This window comes from Nomascus leucogenys, chromosome 19, assembly GCF_006542625.1.
Source record: "Nomascus leucogenys isolate Asia chromosome 19, Asia_NLE_v1, whole genome shotgun sequence".
Taxonomy (NCBI): Eukaryota; Metazoa; Chordata; class Mammalia; order Primates; family Hylobatidae; genus Nomascus; species Nomascus leucogenys.
Window position 1 is genome coordinate 40172495 of NC_044399.1, and position 21430 is coordinate 40193924.

Genomic DNA, 21430 nt, shown 5'->3' on the forward strand with positions numbered 1-21430 from the left:
AGGGCCAATGGGGCCACTGAGGAAGAAATCTGACCCACACGCTTACTACAAAGGCATGGCCCCAGCTCAAGGCTGTGTTCATTGCAAGAAGGGCACTTTTTTCTTATCAAAAATGTGACTTCTGTTTGTCAAACCCTGTGCCCATAGGGGTGCACCCACTCAGAGGGGAACCTTGGTCTATGTAGCAAAAGACGAAGGCACTGTCTAGGCAAGCAGTGGTTCTGGGAGCGAGGATGTAATGGAGGGAATAAACACAAATTTCTAGAGCATCTGCTGTATACTGTATCCAGTTATGGTCCCAGGTATTTGGTGCTCATTGATATGGGACATCTTATTTCATCCCCCAAACAACCTTGTAAACTTTGCAGAGAGTATCTATTGGTTTGTCTATCCAGAACAGCACCATTTGCTTCTGCTAAATGTTTTTATAATGTAATCTCTGTAATCATGTGGTTTAAATGGAAGCTGCCATCTTCTTATACATCCTGCCCCTGGTACCTGTTGAGCCCTAGGTGGACACCTGATTCAAGATGGGACAATTAGAACTCTTTCCTGAATTTTTTTTTTTTTTTTTTGAGACAGTCTCACTCCGTTGCCCAGGCTGGAATGCAGTGGTGCAGTCTTGGCTCACTATAGCCTCAACCTCCCAGGCTCAAGCAATCCGCTCACCTCAGCCTCCCAAGAAGCTGGGATTATAGGCATGAGCCACCAAGCCTTGCCTGAGAATTTTGAATTTGGGATTCACAGCAGGAGTTTCTCTTCTTTTACTAACTGAACTGGGCAATGTGAGCCTGGAAGCTGTAGGTCATTTATGTTTCAGCCATCCACAAAGTAGCCAATTCAAGGAAATGTAGCTAAAGTGCAGAGAGAAGCAAAGATAGAGAGAGAACACTACCATCACCACCACCACTACTCCCCCATCACAAAGGGCAGAGAGGAAACAGGCCATCTGTGAGTTACTGATTTGCATTATCCCTGAGATCCTGTTGCACAGCTATTCTCCCATTGGTCGTTTGAGTTAATAAATCTTCCCCTTTTTTTTGCCCAGTTAGTAGGGGTTAGTTTTCTGTAACTGGTAACCAAAGGAATCCTATTACAATATTATATCTATATTTCAGATAGATGATGAGATTAAGAAGCTTGCCCCAAATCACACAGCCGGTAAGTGGCAGAGCTAGGTTTCAAAATCATCTCTCTTCAAAGCTAATGCATTTGCCATATTCCACATTGACAAGGTACCAAAAGTTTTTGAGTAAAAAAATGACAAGCTTGGACCTGTCATTTGAGAAGGTCACTCTGGAACTCATAGAAAATGGATTTGGAAAGGATAAGGGTGAAGGCAGAAAGAGCCAGGAGGAGACAGATCACAACGGGCTGACCCAAGCATGGTGGTAAACATGAAGAGGAGGCAGTGGGTTTCAGGGAGATTTGGATGATGGAATCAACAGGGCTTGGTAGCAGTGTGGGGATGTGGGGATGACAGAGGAGGCGAGAGAGAACAAGGTTTTTACGATAACTCTGATGCATCTACATTATGATTTCATCTACTTTCTTTTTTTTTTATGTCCTCTGTTGTTATCTTCCCACTTCTTCTTTGGACTTCTTCCTTGCTTTTTAAGCCTTTCCATCTCCGATTGTTTCCTAACCACGCAACTGACTGTCTAAATCAAGCTGAGATTAGAACTCTAGAGGACAGTATGTTCTAAAACACATTCATTTGCATCATTTTGTGTGTTCCCTCATGTCTGCTTAGGAAATGGAAAAATGGACTCCAAGGGATCATTTGGTGGTGTGGCTAGGATGCTTTAGGTTGCAAGTCATAGAAAATTCAACTCGAACCAGCTTCAGCAATGAGGGAAGTGTATGGACTTCTGTTATGGAAAAATCCAGAAGTAGTCCAAGCTTCAGGCATGAATTGATCAGAACTCTTTTTTTTTTTTTTTTTTCTGCACATCTCAGTTTTTCTTCTTCTCTATGGGTCAACTTTCTACTCAGCATACTTTCTTTCCTGGAAGCAAAATAGTTGCACCAAGTCCAGGCATCAACATCCATATACCATGTTTCCCAGAAGGAAAGAGAGCTTCTCCTGACCCACTCATTGAACAAAGTCTTGGACTTCTTCTGATTAGCTCAACTTAGTTCGTCCCTGAACCAGTCATGGTGGGTAGTAAACTGTCAGGTGACTGTTGCCTTAGGCCTGGGCTACTGTCCATCACTGTGGCAAGGAGTTAGGACCATCCTAATTGGGCATATCAGCCCTGCCCCCACAGGGGCTGGGGTTCCACACCTACCCGGGTTCTATGGTTTCTGCACAGTGGGTGACAAGTTTGGGGGAATGCATGCTGAGGAGGCAACCAGCAATATACATCTACATTGTTGCCTAAGGGTCAACGTTCCTAGGCCTTCCCCTGGCTACACTGGAAATAAAGAATTTTAGGAGAGGCCAGGCGCAGTGGCTTATACCTGTAATCCCAGCACTTTGGGAGGCCAAGGTGGGAGGATCAGTTGAGATCAGGAGTTTGAGACCAGCCTGGCCAACGTGGTGAAACCCCGTCTCCACTAAAAATACAAAAATTAGCCAGAAGTGGTGGCGGGCACCTGTAATCCCAGCTACTCAGGAGGCTGAGGCAGGAGAATCACTTGAAACAGGAGGCAGAGGTTGCAATGAGCTGAGATGGTGCCACTGCACTCCAGGCTGGGCGCCAGAGCAAGACACTGTCTCAAAAAAAAAAAAAAAAAAACGAAGTTTAGGAGAGAGGCAAATGTTAAGAGGAGAGGAAAGTGAGAAGGCTCCAAATCAAATCTGTGATTTGTTCCAAATTTCAGGTGGATTGTCAATACAGGAGTCCATACTGACTCAATCCCTAATTTTGGCCTGTATTCTTCTCCCTGTCTGAACCATCTTCTTAGAAGTCACTGGTAAGGAGATAAAATGATGGTCATTCTTTAACACTGGTGCTGCCCTGCTGTTCTGCTATGCTTTTCCCACCACAATGCCCAGAATCCTCACACTGCAGCCTCTTCATTCCCCAGGGTGCCTGTTGGCCTTCCCTACAGCATCCTGCCACATACCCTAACTATCCCTATCCCTATTTCTCTCCCTGCCACTAAAACCTCCCACTGGCACCCTCTTCTCTTTGTGCTCCAGTGTAGGTACACTGCACAATATTCTGAGCTAAGGTATTAATGACTTAAACACCACAGCAATTTCTTAAAGGTCACTAGTTCCTAATGATCAGGCTGATAAATAAATCCAGTAGAATTGGTTTGCCTGGTTTTCATTCCCAGTTAGAATGTACATAGATCTCTTTTTCTAGTTCATTACATACCAGAAACTCAGAAGAATGGCCCAGCCTCTGAGAACTTCGGCTCCAACACTCTTAATGTTTTGCCATTTTCATTTCTAACTGTTTTCTGCTGCAACCTAAGGTTGGGAGACTAGTCATTATGACTGATGGCATCACCACCCATTAGTGAACTATAGGAAAGGACATTTCCTTAGAGGTTGCTGGTATGGAATACTCATATGATTTAGGAGTGGTCTCCTCTCATAGGCTCCAAAGGAGGCTAGATCACAGATCCCTCCTCCAAAAATGAAATGAATGATTTTATTTTAAGTTTCAGAACCAAGAGTGCCAGAAAACCACCCCAAGACTCACATAGAGTTGTTCCTCCATAGTGGATGTTTTGGCCACTGGACAGCAGAACCACATTTTGAGTTTGAAGAATCTTCTACATGGTAAGCCTTGGTGGGAAGAAAAGAATATCCCTTCCTTATAGAAGCTGAAATGACAGACTCTTGCTTTCCTTGTCAGACTTAAAAGCTAGTGTAGCCAGAGTTAAATACAGGGCACACTGTCTCTGGAGGCTGCAGCTTTAGTGGTGGGTACACAATTCAGTTCCTGACCCAGGAAGTGGCACATCAGGGCAGGCAGTGGTGTTGGTTGTGGTATAATTGAGTTCCTGGTTCGGAAGTGACAACTGTACACATGAGTTGTCTAGGGTTTGGTGAAAGCAATGGTATTGAAAGTGGTTTTCTCATCAAATTAGTTCCTGAGTCATGTGTCGGACACTGTTTCTATCTTGAGCAGCTTCTCTAGCCTTTCTACAATCCTGTGACCTGCCTGTGATCCTTTTAAGATTTCTTTTCTTTTTAATCGGCCACAAACAGCTTCTGTTGCTTGCAACCCAGGCTCCTGAGAAGGGATTGGAGAAGCAGATCACTTTATTAATGTGCTTCATGTAGAGAGAGATTTCCACCTCTACCATATCCAAATAGCTGCTACTAGATGTACCTTTCTAATGTGAGCAACTTTAAAATCGAACAGAATATATGAAACCTCTTTTCAGATGTTGAACAGCATGTAGCACAGGACCGTGATTCCTGAAAGTAGGGAACAAATGGGGCAAACCCTACTATCACTCTAACTTTCTGCTGAAAATGCCGTCTAAATTGTAGCACAATGAGGGGGAACCCAAGCAGAGCATAGTGGTCTTGCTGAGTTGAGGAGATAGTTGAGCAGACTTTTCAAGGCAGAGTATCAGAGAGGAGAGAATATAACAGCAAAACAGGCCCCTGGGATCCCTTTGAATCTGTTGCCGAATACTGAGCTGCACATGCATAAGGTGAAACTTCACAATGCGAGGCAAAGAACTACCGCGGAGCTGTGAGCTGATTGGTTCCCGGGCTCACTGGGCAATGTTTGAGTTTCAACTCACCAATGTGAAGAAACCTTGCTGACTGTCCAGGGAATTCAGTAGAAATCCCAAAAGGGTAATAAGGCATTAGTAGAAGGGCTAACTAAGCCGAAAAGTGGAGGTAACTCTAGACTTCCTCCAACAAGGTTTAGAAAGCAGCCTCAAAAAGAGGAAGTTCATCCGCTACTACCGTAACTGCCAGCCAAAACAAATTTTACCATTTTTAAAGCAACAAAATACAGACATTTAACAACATTAAATTCAGAATGTTAAAAATACTAGATATGCAAATAAGTAGGGAAATAGAACCCAAAATCAGGAGAAAAATCATTTAATAGAAACAAACCCAAAAATGACAGAGATAATGAGGTTAGCAGACAAGGACTTAAAAAATTAAACACAAGGATTTAAAGGAAAACATGAACATAGTGAAGAAAAAACTGGAAGATATAGAAAATAACCAAAGGGAACTTCTAGAGCTAAAAAATACAACACCTGTAATGAATAATTCAGTGGCTGAGCTTAACAGTAGATTAGACATTGTGGAATGAAATATCTGTGACACTGAAGACATAGCAATAGAAACTATCCAAACTAAAGAAGAGAGAAAGGAAACGAAACACAGAAACACAGAGCCTCAATCACCTTAAGATGATATTAAAAACTGGAGTCCTCGAAAAGGACTAAAGGTGATGATTTGAAGGCCAAAAAGTCCCAAATTTAATGAAAATTATAAACGTATAGCTCCAAAAAGCTCAACAAATCCAAAGTAGGATAAAAACAAAGCAAACCATATCAAGTGAGGCACTTTGTAATTAAATCATTGAAAACTAGTAATAAGTAGAAAAAAATTAAAAGCAGAAAGAGAAAAAAAGACACATTTTATACAGGGAACAAAGACAGATATAATTGCAGACTTCTCTTCAGAAATAATGCAAACTAGAACTTAATGAAATCGCGTCTTTAAAGTGATAAAAGAAAAAGAAAGCACTGTCAATCTAGAATTCTATATCCACCAGAAATATTCTTTAAAATTGAAGGTAAAATAAATATTTGTCAGACAACAAGACTTAAAGTATTTTTTTCAATCAGAAGATCTTCAATACAAGAAATATGAAATAAAGTTCCTGAGGCAGAAAGAACATGGTACCAGATGAAACCACTGACCTACACAAAGAAATGAAGAGCACCAGAAATGGTAAATATATGGGTAAATATGAGACATTTCTTTCTCTGTTACAAAATTCCTTTAAAACATAATTGACTTTGGCCGGGTATGGTGGCTCACACCTGTAATCCCAGCAATTTTGGTGGCTGAGGCAGGTATATTGCTTGAGCTTGAGAGTTTAAGACCAGCCTAGGCAACATGGCAAAACCCCATCTCTACAAAAAATACAAAAATATAGCTGGGTGTGGTGGCACACTCCTATAGTCCCAGCTACTCAGGTGGCTGAGGTGGAAGGATCACTTGAGCCCAGGAGGTCAAGGCTGCATGAGCTGGGATCATGCCACTGCACTCCAGTCTGAGTGATAGAGCCAGACCACGTCTCAAAAAACAAAAACAAAAACAAAAAAAACTCAAACCATTATATCTGTCTATCTATCTATCTATCTATCTATCTGTCTATCTATCTATCCATACATGCACACACTATATATGATATAACATTATATATAATGTTAGATATATAATATGTTAGATATATAATATAACGTTAGATATATAATATAATGTTAGATGTATAACATAACGTTAGATATATATATAATTAAAAATAAAAAACACAATTGACCATCTAAAGCAAAACTAATAGCAGTATATTACATGGTTTATAACATGTAGAAATAAAACCTATAACAATAATAACAAAAGGGATAGAAAAACAGAAATAGAACTATATTCTTATAAAATCCTTACATTGCACATTAAGTGGTATAGCATTATCTGAAGGTTGTCTTAGTCTCTTCCTGCTGTCATGGCAATCTACCGTAGACTGGGTCATTCACAAATAATAAAAATTCATTTCTCATAGTTCTAGAGGCTAGGAAGTCTAAGATCAAGGAATCAGCAGATTTGGCATCTGGTGAGGGCTCACTCTCTGCTTCCAAGATGGCATTTTGTTGCTGCATGCTCCAGAGGGAAAGGAACAAACACTATGACCTCACATAGTAGAAGGGAAAAGGGGGTTAAAACAAACAACAAAAAACTCTCTTAAGCCCTTTTCATAAGGGCACCAATCCCATCCATGAGGGCTCTCCCTTTCCAAATTACCTCCCAAAGTTTCCACCTCTTAATACCATCACCTTGGGGTTTAAGTTCCAACATAAATTTTGGAAGGACACATACATTCAAACTATAACAAAGGTAGACTAAGAAAACTTAAAGATGCATGTTGTAAAACCTAGAGCATCACTATAAATAAATAAATAAATAAATAAATAAATAAATAAAGCAAAGAGGTATCTCTAATAAGCCAACAGTAAAGACAAAGTGGAACACCAAAAAAAAAAAAAATCAAAAAGAAAGTCAGGAGGGTGCCAACATCATTCAATGGTCTTAGGAAAAGAGTTGTCTCTTCAATAAATGGTGATGAGACAAACTAGATATCCACATGCAAAAGAATGAATCTGGATCCTTCCCTCTCAACATATACAAACATTTACTCAAAATGAATTGACAACCGAAAGACATGAGCTAAGACCATAAACTTTAAGGAGAAAACCTAGGCATAGATCAACAGTTTCTTATATATGATGTCAAAAGTATAACAACAAAAGTAAAACCAAAACTGGACTTCATAAAAATTACAAAACTTTTCTGCATCAAAGGACATTATCAAGAAAGTGAAAAGACAGCATACAGAATGAGAGAAAATACAAATCAAATAGCTCATAAGACTCTAGCATCCAGAATGTATAAAGTTCTCTTATCATTCAACAATAAAATGACAAATAATTTATTTTTTTAAAGGGGCAAAAGACTTGAACAGACATTTCTCCAAACAAGATATGAAACAAGCACATGAAAATGTATTCAACATCATTAGTAGTCATTAGGTAAGTGTAAATAAAAACCTCAATGAGGTACCCCTTTACACCCACTAGGATGGCTGTAATTAGGGGTGGGGGAAGGAAAATAAGTGTTGGTGAAGATGTGAAGAAATTGGAACCCTTTGTGAAGAAATTGGAACCCTTTACATTGCTGGTGGGAAAGTAAAATGGTTCAACCTCTGGAAAACAGTTCAAAGGTCTTTGAAAAAGTTAATTACAGAATTACAATATGACCCAGCAATTCTAGAGCTAGGTATATATCCAAAAGTATTGAAAACAGGTCCTCAAATAAATACATGTGCATACCATGTTCACAGTGGCACTATTCCCAATAGCCAAAAGGTGAAGACAGCTCAAATATTTATCAATTGGTGAATGGATAAATTGTGGTATATCGATACAGTGGAATATTATTAAGCCATAAAAAGTAATGAAGTACTGATAGCTGCTACAATATGGATGAACCTCAAAAACGTTATGCTAAGTGAAAGTAGCCAGACACAAAATGCTATGTGTTGTATGTTTCCATTTACATGAAATATCCAGAACAGGTAAATTCATAGACAGAATGTAGGTTGGTGGTTGCTATGGGCTGGGGATGGTAGGATTTGAAGGGAAAATGAGGAGCAACTGCTTAATGAATATGAGGTTTCTTTTTGGAGTGATAAAAGTGTTTTGAAACTAGGTAGAGGCAATGGTTGTACAACCTTGTGAATGTAATAAATGCTACTGAAATATTCACTTTAAATTCACCTCAATTTCAAAAAATGTATCCACAAACCAAGAGAAAAAGAAGTCAGGTAATATGGTTTGGCTGTGTCCTCACCCAAATCTCATCTTGAATTATAGCTCCCATAATTCCCACGTGCCATGGGAGGGGCCTGGTGGGAAGTAATTGAATCATGGGCTTGGGTCTTTCCTGTGCTGTTCTTGTGCTAGTGAATAAGTCTCATGAGATCTGATGGTTTTACAAGGGGGAGTTCCCCTGTACAACTTTCTCTTGCCTGCTGCCATGTAAGACGTGTCTTGCTTCCCCTTTGCTTTCCGCCATGATTGTAAGGCCTCCCCAGCCATGCTGAACTGTGAGTCAATGAAACCTCTTTCCTTTATATATTACCCAGTCCTGGGTATGTCTTTATTAGCAGTGTGAGAACAAACTAATACATCAGGAAAAAAGGAAGAAAGAATAGCTGGTTAAAATGGAAAATAAATAGCAAGATAAAAGACTTAAATCCAACCATACTGATAATTATATCATATATAATAACACTTGGGGAGCGTGCAGGGCAGGTGGCCAGGGAAAGCAGGTAATAATGAGAACCTTTGTGTTTGAGGACCTAAATGACAAACTGTTTGACCTCTGAAATAAGTACTGGAGAAGGGAGGAGGATGATGGTTCTTGGTTCTTGAGAGGTAGATGCCTGACCTACCCAGAGATAGTGGCAGAACTGGGGCCATGACCACCTCACCCACTACCATCATCCCTTTACTGTGCACAGGCCTGAACCTCTTCTCAGCTTCTTTTCAGCCCAGTGCTTCTCTCCTCGAGCCATCCTGGTGTCTCACATGCTGTAGGGACGAGGGAATCCTGGGGCTGGAAGAAGAGAGAGCTCTGGATGTAGGTGGTAGGAGGCTGAGCTACATTCTGGAGATGTGCAGCTGTGGCCTGAACTGAGTGATCCTGAGACCTTCAGTTAGAGGTGGGAATTTCCAGCAGATGCTATACAGTCAGGGATATCCTTCAACCCCTTTTGCAACAATGTAACAGGACAGGTTATAAATATACTGAAATAATTTCTTTCTGGTTGGAAAACATTTCCTGCCCTGAGCTCCCTGAGTGCCCTGATCAGGCCACTGCATCACCCTCCCTCTACTGGGGAGACTACTTCCTCACCACCTAAACCATTCATCCCTGGGTTCAATAAATTATTATTATCATTATCATCATCATCATCATCATCATCATCATTATTAAAGACAGGGTCTCACTCTGTTGCCCAGGCTGGAGTGCAGTGGCACAATCACAGCTCACTCTAGCCTCAAATGCCTGGGCTCTGGTGATCCCCCTGCCTCAGCCTCCTGAGTAGCTGAGACCATAGGTGCACACCACCATGCCTAGCTCATTTTTTAAATTTTTTGTAGAGATGGGGTCTTGCTACGTTTCCCAGGCTGGTCTCAAACTCCTGGCCTCAAGCAATCCTTCTGCCTTGGCCTTCCAAAGCACTGGGATTACAGGCGTGAGCCACCACACCTAGCCAAATCATTATTATTAATCTACCGCTATGTACTAGACTCTGTGGACAGTGTTGAGATGAGTGCAGAGTGGGTCAGAAATAGTCCCCTTCCCAAGAAGATCACTGAGGAAGCCCCTAGGCATGGTGAGGGACAGCACTGAATGGGTAGTCTCTTCCTTGCAAACCAGTACCTTCCCTGCATTATAGGTTGAGCTGTGTCTAACAGCAAATGTGAGGCCAGCCAGGACTTGTCATGGTGAGAATTAAGTCAGTATCAAAGCAGTGTTGGGCATCTGAATGTGTAAATGAAGGCTGAGGACTAGTTGACACTGCTTCTGGTGTTCCTGCCCTCCCTCTTGGGTCTGTCCCTACCCACGACTTACAGGTTGGAGGCTTGGGCAGCCAGCTGCCTCTGAAGGGCTATTTCCCAGGGCTCCTTGCTGACTTCATACCTACCCTCAGCCCCTCTGGAGGCTGCCTGGGGCTCTGACCTCCAGCCTGGGCCAACTTCTCCATAGACAGCTCTAGGAGTATGGTTCTAGGAAGGGCAGAATGAGGGGCTTTGGGAGCCCATGGGCAGGGAAGTGGTGCTTTGTGAATGACAGCGTCTGATACTTCTCTCACTTTACAAAGCTTGTTTGCTTCTTCCACTATTTGGCCTTCTCAGCTCCACCGTGAGGGCAACAGAACTCCTCATCAACATCCTGGTTTTACAGAAGTAGTTTTGTGTCTCTAGGTGAATTCAGGCAGATTGTCAGCCTTTCCAGGTTGCCCAACCTACGAGTGGCATCAGGACTGGGGTCTGAACCTCTGATGCCCAGTCCTGGATGCATCTTGTGACACCAAGCGGCTGCCCATGGAGCCTCCAAGGCAGAGGGAGACCTCCTGTTCCAGGGTCAGCCTGGTTTCCACCCTCATGAAGCGGGAGAAGGGAGTCCTGCCCTGGAGGAGTCACCATCCTGTGATGTCCCATGTCTACCCAGCATGTGGGGCATGCCCACTATTAGCCATATAAACTGCTTATATGCCATGCAGCCAGACTCTCAGATCATTGCCACCATCCTGTTCCCACCTTCAAAGAGGGCTATTTCGGGGGGTGAATACTTTGACAAGTGGATTAAGTGAGTACGTGAGACCTTCCAAGATCTTCTTAAGTAACAACAGATGGTTGCTTCACTGCTTTCTAACAAGGGTGAATTTATTTAACTTGTAGTGCAGTGTTTCTCAAATATTTTGTCCTGCAAATTGCAGTAACAAATACATTTTTCATTGTGAACTGGAATACCTACACATACATATATTATGTTCGTGTGTGTGCACATATATCTATACATATAACAAAGGTTTGATATAACAATACTTAACCTTAACCACCTGTAATGAATTCTGGATTTTTGATTCCATTTGGTTTCATTTCTTTTTATTCAGTGATGATCCACTAAATGATTTCACAGTCCACCAAAGGGTCACAGTTCACACTTGGAGACACCCCAATGCAGGTCTGTGCTGGCTGAGTGCACTGGCTTGTGGCTGGAAGTGAGTGCTCAGGACCACAGAGGGATAAAGAACCTCTATAACTCAACAACAACAACAAAAAACCAACCTGATTTTAAAAATGGGCAAAGAACTTGAGTAGACAGTTTCCAAAGAAGATAAGCAAATGGCCAACAAGCGCATGAAAAGATGCTTAATATCACTTATCATTAGGGAAATGCAAATCAAAACCACAATGGTACCACAATGGGTAATTTCATATCCATTAGGATGGCTATTATTTAAAAACAAAAAAAAAACAACAACAACAAACCCAGGACCAGGCATGGTGGCTCACACCTATAATCCCAGCACTTTGGGAAGCTGAAGGGGAGGATCACTTGAGGCCAAGAGTTCAAGACCAGCCTGGGCAACAAAGTGAGACTCCTTCCTCTACAAAAAAGTTTAAAAATTAGTCAGACTGGCTGGGCGCGGTGGCTCATGCCTGTAATCCCAGCATTTTGGGAGGCCAAGGCGGGCGGATTACAAGGTCAGGAGATCAAGACCATCCTGGCTAACATGATGAAACCCCATCTCTACTAAAAATACGAAAGAATTAGCTGGGTGTGGTGGTGGGCACCTGTAGTCCCAGCTACTCGGGAGGCTGAGGCAGGAGAATGGCGTGAACCCGGGAGGCGGAGCTTGCAGTGAGCTGAGATTGCGCCACTGCACTCCAGCCTGGGTGACAGAGCAAGACTCTGTCTCAAAAAAAAAAAAAAAAAATTAGTCAGACAAGGTGGTGTGCACCTGTAGTCCCAGTTACTCTGGAGGCTGAAGTGGGGAGATTGCTTGAGCCAGGAGTTTGAGGCTGCAGTGAGCTATAATCATGCCACTACACTCCAACCTGGGCAACAGAGCCAAGACACAAAAGAAAGAAAAAAACAAAAACAAAACCAGAAAACAGCAAGTACTGGCAAAGATGTGGAAACATTGGAACCCATGTGCATTGCTGTGAACTATAAAATAGTGCGGCTGCTGGGGAAAATGGTGCAGATGTTCCTCAACACGCTGAGCTTAGAACATACTATATGATCCAGCAATTCCACTTCTAGGCATATACCCCAAAGAAGTGAAAGCAGGTCTTTGAACAGATATTTATATACCCATGTTCATAGCAGCATTATTCACAACAGCCAAGAAAGGAGAGCACCCCAAGTCTCTATGAATGGATTAATAGACAAAATGTGGTATATACACACAATGAAATATTCAGCCATAAAAAGGAAGGAAATTCTGACCTGTGCTACAACACAGGGAATCCTGAAGAGATCGTACTAAGTGAAATAAGCCAGCCAAGGAAGGACAAATGTTATGATTCTATTTATAGGAGGTACCTGGAGTACTCAAATTCACAGAGACAGGAAGTAGAATGGTGGTTGCCAACAGTTACTTGGGGAAGAGTATGTGGGATTAGTGGATTAATGGATACAGAGTTTAAATTTGAGAAGACGAAAAAGTTCTGGAGATGGATGGTGGTGATAGTTGCAAAACCATGTGAATATTCTTAATGCTACATAAATGTACACTTAAAAAGGCAGGGTGTGGTTGTTCACACCTGTAATCCCAGCATTTTGGGAGGCTGAGGCAGGTGGATCACTGGAAGTCAGGAGTTTGAGAGCAGTCTGGCCAACATGGTGAAAACCCGTCTCTACTAAAAATACATAATTAGCCAGGCGTGGTGATGCACGCCTGTAGTCCCAGCTACTCGGGAGGCTGAGGCACAGGAATTACTTGAACCCAGGAGGCGGAGGTTGTACTGAGCCGAGATCACACCACCACACTCTAGCCTGGGCAACAAGAGTGAAACTCCGTCTCAAAATAATAATAATAATAATAAATAATATACACTTAAAAATGGTTAAATGGCAAAATTTGTTATGTACATTTTACCACAATAAAACAAAAAAGTTTTCACTTTTAAAATAGGATTTCCAACTTCTCTAAAAAATCAGATCTTATGACATCCTAGTCCACATTTTCTAAGGCAACAGACGGGGGAAGTATTTGCCCCTTTAGACAGGGATGGAAATGAAGGGCTTTTCTTTTTGGAGAAACTGCCCCTGGAAACTTCTAGATATGCAGCTTTGAAGCAAATGACTCTTGGGGAGAACCTGACTGCTTTGAAGTAACCTGCCTGCAGATGTTTTAGAAGGAGAAATTCAGTTGTGAATTCTTCATGTAAATTATTTTGGGAGAAAGGTTTCTTCCCCTGCCTGTAGGCATTAGCTTTCTCCAGTCCTGACCAAAGCCTGCTTTGCCAGCGTGAGTGGAGTTCTTGGAATAAAACTCGATGTGGCCCCCTTGCTCATCAGCAACTGAAGCAGAGATGAAGCTTTTCAGGCCCTTCTGATTTTCTCTCCAGGTGTCTCCTGTTACTTCCAGACCAAATGAACTCTCTCGCCTTTGCCTTCTCTCCCAAGCTTGCTCGCAAGGGAGCAGGATGCCTGTCCCTGCTTTCTCACACCCTCACCCCAAGCTGAGCTGCTCTGTTCTGTGTGGCCAGAGGCTGAGTCCTCAGACCTGACACCAAACAGCTCGTGGGCCACATCTCTTCTTTACACTCACGATGCCTTGTCTTGTGTCCTGGCCCTCACTTTGTACAGGCTCCCTCTAGCTTTTGGCATATAGTCCAAGACTCCTGCCCCCACCACCCCCAGGCTGATCTTCCTGAGCCCAAGTTTGGCAAAGGTACAGCCCTGCCAAGAAGCCTTTGATGGGCTCTTTTGCATAATGCCCCAACTCTCAGACGGACATTTCCACCCTTTCCCGGTCGCACCCCAGTGTCTTTCTAGACATTGTCCTCTGCAAGTCTCTTGGCTAATGCCAAATCCACCTGCTCTCCACACCCAGACCTCAGACCCCTTTCTACCAGCAGGCGTTTGCCTGCAGTGTTCTCCCCATCCAGTGTCTTACTTTCTTTCTGCTTATGATGACGGTCCATCTCTCAATGCCCATCCTTACTACTCCCTCCCTGACTGGCCCCTTGCGCACAGGGCTGCTACCTCGGCTGAAGTCTGCAGTCACTCCGGCTGTGTCCTTTCCTGCCCCTTATCCCATCCCATTTTGAGTGCCAGATGCTTTTCTCCTATTTTAAACCAGGGCCCACTCTGAAACCACAAGGCATTGCTTAAAGTTGGGTCTCTATGAAGATGTGATTGATTTTTGTCTATTTGGATAAATTATGCTTAATAAATACTACCAACTTTCTACATTTTCCAGGTGACTTGCCTCCAAGTTAAGGTACTATGTTGATGTGCCCTGAAACCTCATTTTTTTGTCTGAGTTTTCCTAAATTGCCTTATGTTCTTTCATTTATCTGCATTTCCCTCCCTCCCTGTTGGTGTTCTGTTGTTATCCATGGAAGGTCTCAAACCATCCCCTACCTGGTTTAAACATCTTCAGGTCAACAGTACATTATAAAGTGTATTCAAATAGGAAGAGAGGAAGTCAAGTTGCCTCTGTTTGCAGACAACATGATTTTATATTTACAAAACCCCATCATCTCAGCCCAAAAACTTCTTGAACTGATAAGCAACTTCGGCAAGGTCTCAGGATACAAAATCAATGTGCAAAAACACAAGTATTCCTTTACACCAACAATAGGCAAGCAGAGAGCCAAATCATTAATGAACTCCCATTCACAATCGCTACAAAGAGAATAAAATACCTAGGAACACAGCTAACAAGGGATGTGAAGGACCTCTTCAAGGAAAACTACAAACCACTGCTCAAGGAATAAGAGAGGACACAAACAAATGGAAAAACATTCCATCCTCATGGATAGGAAGAATCAATATCATGAAAATGGCCATATTGCCCAAAGTAATTTATAGATTCAGTGCTATTCCCATTAAACTACCATTGACATTCTTCACAGAATTTTAAAGCTATTTTACATTTTATATGGAATCAAAGAAGACCCCATATAGCCAAGACAATCCTAAGCAAAAAGAAACAAGCTGGAGGCATCATGCTACCTGACTTCAAACTATACTACAAGGCTACAGTAACCAAAACAGCATGGTACTGGCACCAAAACAGACATATAGGCCAATGGAGCAGAGATCTCAGAAATAACATCGCACATCTACAACCATCTGATCTTCGAAAAACCTGACAAAAACAAGCAATGGGGAAAGGATCTCCTATTCAGTAAGTGATGCTGGGAAAACTGACTAGCCATATGCAGAAAACTGAAACTGGACCCCTTCCTTACACCTTATGTAAAAATTAACTTGAGGCCAGGCACAGTGGTTCACGCTTGTAATCCCAGCACTTTGGGAGGCCGAGGTGGGCGCATCACAAGGTCAGGAGATCGAGACCATGGTGAAACCCCGTCTCTACTAAAAAATACAAAAAAATTAGCCGGGCGTGGTGGCGGGCGCCTGTAGTCCCAGCTACTTGGAGAGGCTGAGGCAGGAGAATGGCGTGAACCCGGGAGGCGGAGCTTGCAGTGAGCCGAGATTGCACCACTGCACTCCAGCCTGGGCGACAGAGCGAGACTCCATCTCAAAAAAAAAAAAAAAAAAAAATTAACTTGAGATGGATTAAAGACTTAAATGTAAAACCCCAAACCATAAAAACCCTAGAAGAAAACCTAGGCAATACAATTTAGGACATAGGAATGGGCAAAGACTTCATGACAAAAATACCAAAAGCAATTGCAACAAAAGCCAAAATTCGCAAATGGGATCTAATTAAACTAAAGAGCTTCTGCACAGCAAAAGAAACTATCATCAGAGTGAACAGGCAACCTACAGAATGGGAGAAAACTTTTTCAATCTAGTCATCTGACAAAGGTCTAATATCCAGAATTTATGAGGAACTTAAACATATTTACAATTAAAAAAACCATCAAAAAATGGGCAAAGGATATGAACAGACATTTCTCAAAAGAAGACATTTACGTGGCCAACGAACATATGAAAAAAAGCTCAATATCACTGATCTTCAAAGAAATGCAAATCAAAACCACAATGAGATACCACCTCATGCCAGTCAGAATGGCAATTATTAAAAAGTCAGGAAACAATAGATGCTGGTGAGGCCATAGAGAAAGAGGAACACTTTTACACTGTTGGTGGGAATGTCAATTAGTTCAATCATTGTAAGAAGACAGTGTGGCAATTCCTCAAGGATCTAGAACAAGAAATAGCATTTGACCCAGCAATCCAATTACTGGGTATATACCCAAAAGATTATAAATCATTTTGCTATAAAGACACATGCACATGTATGTTTATTGCAGCACTAATTATAAAGCAAAGACTTGGAACCAACCCACATGCCCATCAGTGATAGACTGGATAAAGAAAATGTAGTACATATACCCCATGGAATACTATGCAGCCATAAAAAGGAATGAGATCATGTCCTTTGCAGGGACATGGATGAAGCTGGAAGCCATCATCTTCAGCAAAGTAATGCAGGAATAGAAAACCAAACACTGCATGTTCTCACTCATAAGTGGGAGTTGAACATTGAGAACACATGGACACAGGGAGGGGAACATCACACACCAGGGCTTTTTGGGGGGTGGGGGTGAGGGGAGGAAACTTAGAGGATGGGTCAATAAATGCAGCAAACCACCATGACACACATATACCTGTGTAACAAACCTGCATGTTCTGCCATTATCCTTTTTTTTTTTTTTTGAGACAGAGTCTCGGTCTGTCGCCTAGGCTGGAGTGCAATGGCATGATCTTGGTTCACTGCAACCTCGACCTCTCAAGCAATCCTCCCACTTCAGCCTCCCAAGTAGCTAGGACCACAGGCGCACACCATCATTCCTGGCTAATTAAAAAAAAAATGTAGAGATGTGGTCCCACTCTGATGCCCAGGCTGGTCTTGAACTCCTGGGCTCAAGCAATCCTCTACCTCTGCCTCCCAAAGCGTTGGGATTACAGGCATAAGCCACCTCACCCAGCCAAAAAATACTTTTTGAAAGACAGGGCCAGGCGCGGTGGCTCACACCTGTAATCCCAGCACTTTGGGAGGCTGAGGCAGGTGGATCACGAGGTCAGGAGATCGAGACCATCCTGGCTAACATGGTGAAACTCCGCCTCTACTAAAAATACAAAAAATTAGCCGGGCGTGGTGGCACATGCCTGTAGTCCCAGCTACTTGGGAGGCTGAGGCAGGAGAATTGCTTGAACCCAGGAGGCAGAGGTTGCAGTGAGCCAAGATCGCACCACTGCACTCCAGTCTGGGCGACAGAATGAGACTCTGTCTCAAAAAAAAAATAAATAAATAAAAGAAAAAGAAAAGAAAGAAAGACAGAAGAGGGGATGCCCCCACTTCCCACATACTCAATATTTAAAATCCCCCAAAGGAGTCATTACTCCTCTACATTTTCTCACCCACTTCCTGGGCCCTGTAAGTTGCCCTGTGCTCCAAGCTCTGGAAAGCCCCTTCTCCTCCTTCCGCAGTCTACAATCTCTAAGTGTCTGGAGGCCCACGTTTGGTCCTGCTTCCCTTTTGGCTAGGGGTAGGAAGCACACACCCAGACACATCTGACCTCAGATTTGCTTACAAATCCCAGCTGGAATGAAGAACAGTTGCTTTAGGGTCTGGGCAGGGCTCCAGGTTGACAGACACATTTTGCCCACCAAGCACTCCCTGTGGCTGCCTCCTCCCTCTCATGGTGCTGTGGATTTGGTACTTCCCCAAGATGCTCACAAGCTCATGTAGGCAAGGGCCCGAGAAGAGATTTCCCAGCTCACACTTCCTCTAAAGATCCTTCCCAGGCTAGGCATGGTAGCCCACGGACATAATCCCAGCACTTTGGGAGGCCAAGGTGGGAGGATTGCTTTAGCCCAAGAATTTGATAACGGCCTCCGCAAAATGGTGAAACCCATTTCTAAAAATGAAATAAAGACCTTTCCCACGCCCACAAATATACAATCACCAGTTTGGAAATGTCTGCTTCCCAAAGGTCATATGGAGAGGCTTCTGGGATGCTGGTAATGTTCTCTTGATCTGGATGGTGGTTACAGGATATTTGCCTCATAACATTCATTAAGCAAGACATTGCCGTTTTATGTACTTGTCTGACTGCATTTTGTATTTCACAATTTTTAAAAAGGCAAAAAAAAAAAAAAAATCCTCCCTTCCATCCCCAAGCCCTTAATCCAATCAATCCATGTTAAAGGAACACCTATCTGCACCCAGCCCCTGCTAGGGAAGGAGATTCTCATTTTCAAAGAAGTTTCCTAGAGGAAGCAAAAGTAACTGGAAAAACAAACACCGAATCCAGCTCTGAATTGTATCTGGAAAACAGACCATGCTGTCATTTGGAGGAGGAGTCCAGAGATCAAGGAGTGGTGGGGCTTAAACTGGGCCTGAATATATGGGCAGGATTTATTAAGTGGAGGGAAGCATTATAGCCAAGACAGCAGCACGAGCCAAAGCTGTTAAGTGGGACTGAGGCTGTTTTAGGGGGGAGGCCCCAGTCGTGAAGGGTTCACTACAGCCAAGTCTGGCTTGGAGGGCCCTTTCTGCTGTCCCCAGCACAGGCAGAGTGGGTGCCACTTACAGCATCCGCCTGCTTCAGCAGGGTAGAAGTGTTTGAGCCCTCGTGTAAGGACAGGCACGTACGTTTCACATTTCTTGGTTTGTTTTGTTGTTTTGCTCAAGTCACAGGCCCATGTGGGCTCATAATCTCCATCCCAGACAGACCGGAAGTTACATCTGCTAGACACATTACATGGGCACACGCATTCCTGCAGAGGCACTTGCTCAATCCCTGCCTTTTAACCCTGCCCCACCCTGCAGCTGCCTTCATGTGCCAGCACTAATGAGCTATTTAGAAGTGGGGGTGCAGGGAGGGGACACGAGAACTCAGGACTGCAGATTCAGGCATAAGGATGTGTGACAGGCTGTGAGATGACTTCCACCTCATCCCCAGTTCAGAGCCCTGGGATTCAGGAACTTCCACCACCATCACAAAGGATATGGCTGGTCACCTGAGACTGTGGGCAAAGGTACCATGAAGTGTTGTGGGGAGGAGGGTCACTAACTCCAGGCAGGGCTGCTAAGTTTATTACAAAGAGGCAAGACTAGAATATATTTCCACTTTAGTGAGTGGAAACCTAATCATTCATTGGTATCCTGTACACACAGAACAACTATGATGAAGAGTGAGGCCTAAATCAGAGGAGACGAGGACAATAATAACAGTAGTAGTGGTCATGATGATAATAATAACAACTACCAGACATGGAGATTAACCATGCCTAGCATTGTGTTAAACGCCTCACTTCTTTCATTTAATCCTTACAATAATCCAGTGATGTGGCTGCTATTATTTTTATTATACAGATGAAGAAACTGAGGGCTTGAGGGATATACTGCTTTGCCAAAGTCATACAAATGGTAAATGCAGAACCAGGATCTGAATTCCGGCGGTCTGACTGCAGAGCCCATGCCGCCATGGAAGCTGGCGATACCCATTAGGCCCTGTCTGGGCATGAAGAGGATGTCCTCCCTCATGAGCTGGAACACAGCATCCCCTGTTGTGGATGTGGCTCTCTTAAAGACCATCTGGTGAATTTTGCTTGTACTGGTTTCTTATTAAACAACCTTCAGATTTGGCTTCACGTGCAACTCACATAGAGGGAAAGGAGGCCATGATCCGCTAACATGACAGCTGGATTTTTCATTAGTAAATTAGCAAACTGGCTGCCTGGGTCCCCATGCATACCTGTTAAGGTGAGCCCACCCCAGAGCCAAAGGCTACCATGTGCCAATTAACTGAGATTCTGAGTGTGCAAGGATAACCCCTGTCATGGCCCCGGGTGCCAAGGAAATCCCTTTTAGCCTCCTCTTGGCAGACTTGGCCAGCTTTCCCCAGTGACAGCCTGGCTCTTTGGATTCAAGCTGCCTGGTCAGACTGCAAGGGTCATCTGTACAAAGAAGGAAGCAACAGTGCCAGGTTCCAGCGTGCATTCCAAGTTCCACATTCTGTGTGCAGACTCCCAACGCCAGAGCAAAGGCAGGCCCCTGGCAGGGGACTGGTAAGGCTTCACCTGATATATTTCTTCCTATATACACGTAACCTGGGGCTTCCTGGACCTTGTACTCTCTCTGCTTTCATTGAAAGTGGTTGCTAAAGCTGGTCAGCGTCAGGGTTACCTGGGGAGCCTTAAAACACACACACACACACACACACACACACACACACACACACACACACACTTGACTTGTCTTATTTAGGAGCAGAAAATGCTTTTGCTGTAGTTACAAAAATGCAGGTTTTTTTTAAAAGTACATCCTAAAGTAATGAGGAGTGGATGGGCTAAATAAATTTTCTTTCTGACTTCCAATGACATTTTGTAAGGTTGAACCCAAGGGCTTGGTCTTTGTCACAAACACTGGGTGGTTTTTCCACCAAGCTTGGTAAGTGGTACAGGTTTCTGGGATAGTATTTGTGTGTGTATGTGTGTGTGTGTGTGTCTTGTGTGTGTGTGTAACAAATTTTTAAGAGTATGGTACAGTATTGTTAACTGTACTGTACAGCAGGTCTCTAGAACTTTTTCATCTTGCATCACGAAAACTACACTCATTGAACAGAACCCCATTTCCCCTACCCCCACCCCTGGAAACTGTCATTCTGTTAATATTTCCTGGTTCCATGAGTTTGACTACTTTAGATATCCCATAAATGGAATCATGCAGTATTTAATCTTCTATCATGGGCTTATTTTACTTAGAATTATGTCCTCAAAGTCCATCTATGTTGTAACACGTGACAGGATTTTCTTCCTTTTTAAGGCTTTATAATATTCCATTTTATGTATACACCACATTGTCTTTATCCATCCATCAATAAGCATGTAGATTGTTTCTACCTCTTGGCTATTTTGAATAATGCTTCCCTGAACATTGGTATGCAAACATTTCTTCAAGATTCTATT

The 21430-nt window shown here is 43.0% G+C and overlaps 1 protein-coding gene across 4 annotated transcripts in view; it reads left to right on the forward strand.

The window, feature by feature from the left end:
- The window catches only part of ATP6V1E2 (ATPase H+ transporting V1 subunit E2), a 30785-nt gene that overhangs the window by 3017 nt on the left and 6338 nt on the right, over positions 1 to 21430 (forward strand). Inside the window, exons 2-4 of one of the 4 annotated variants that reach the window (XR_004026953.1) lie at positions 2827 to 2919; positions 3625 to 3739; positions 11412 to 11574. The gene's annotated coding sequence lies outside the window, so the exon portion shown is untranslated. Of the gene's footprint in view, positions 1 to 2826; positions 2920 to 3624; positions 3740 to 7723; positions 7756 to 11411; positions 11575 to 19515; positions 20531 to 21430 lie in introns of those variants that run through there. The other 3 variants (XM_030799593.1, XM_030799594.1, XM_003262808.4) reach the window with 3 other exon arrangements.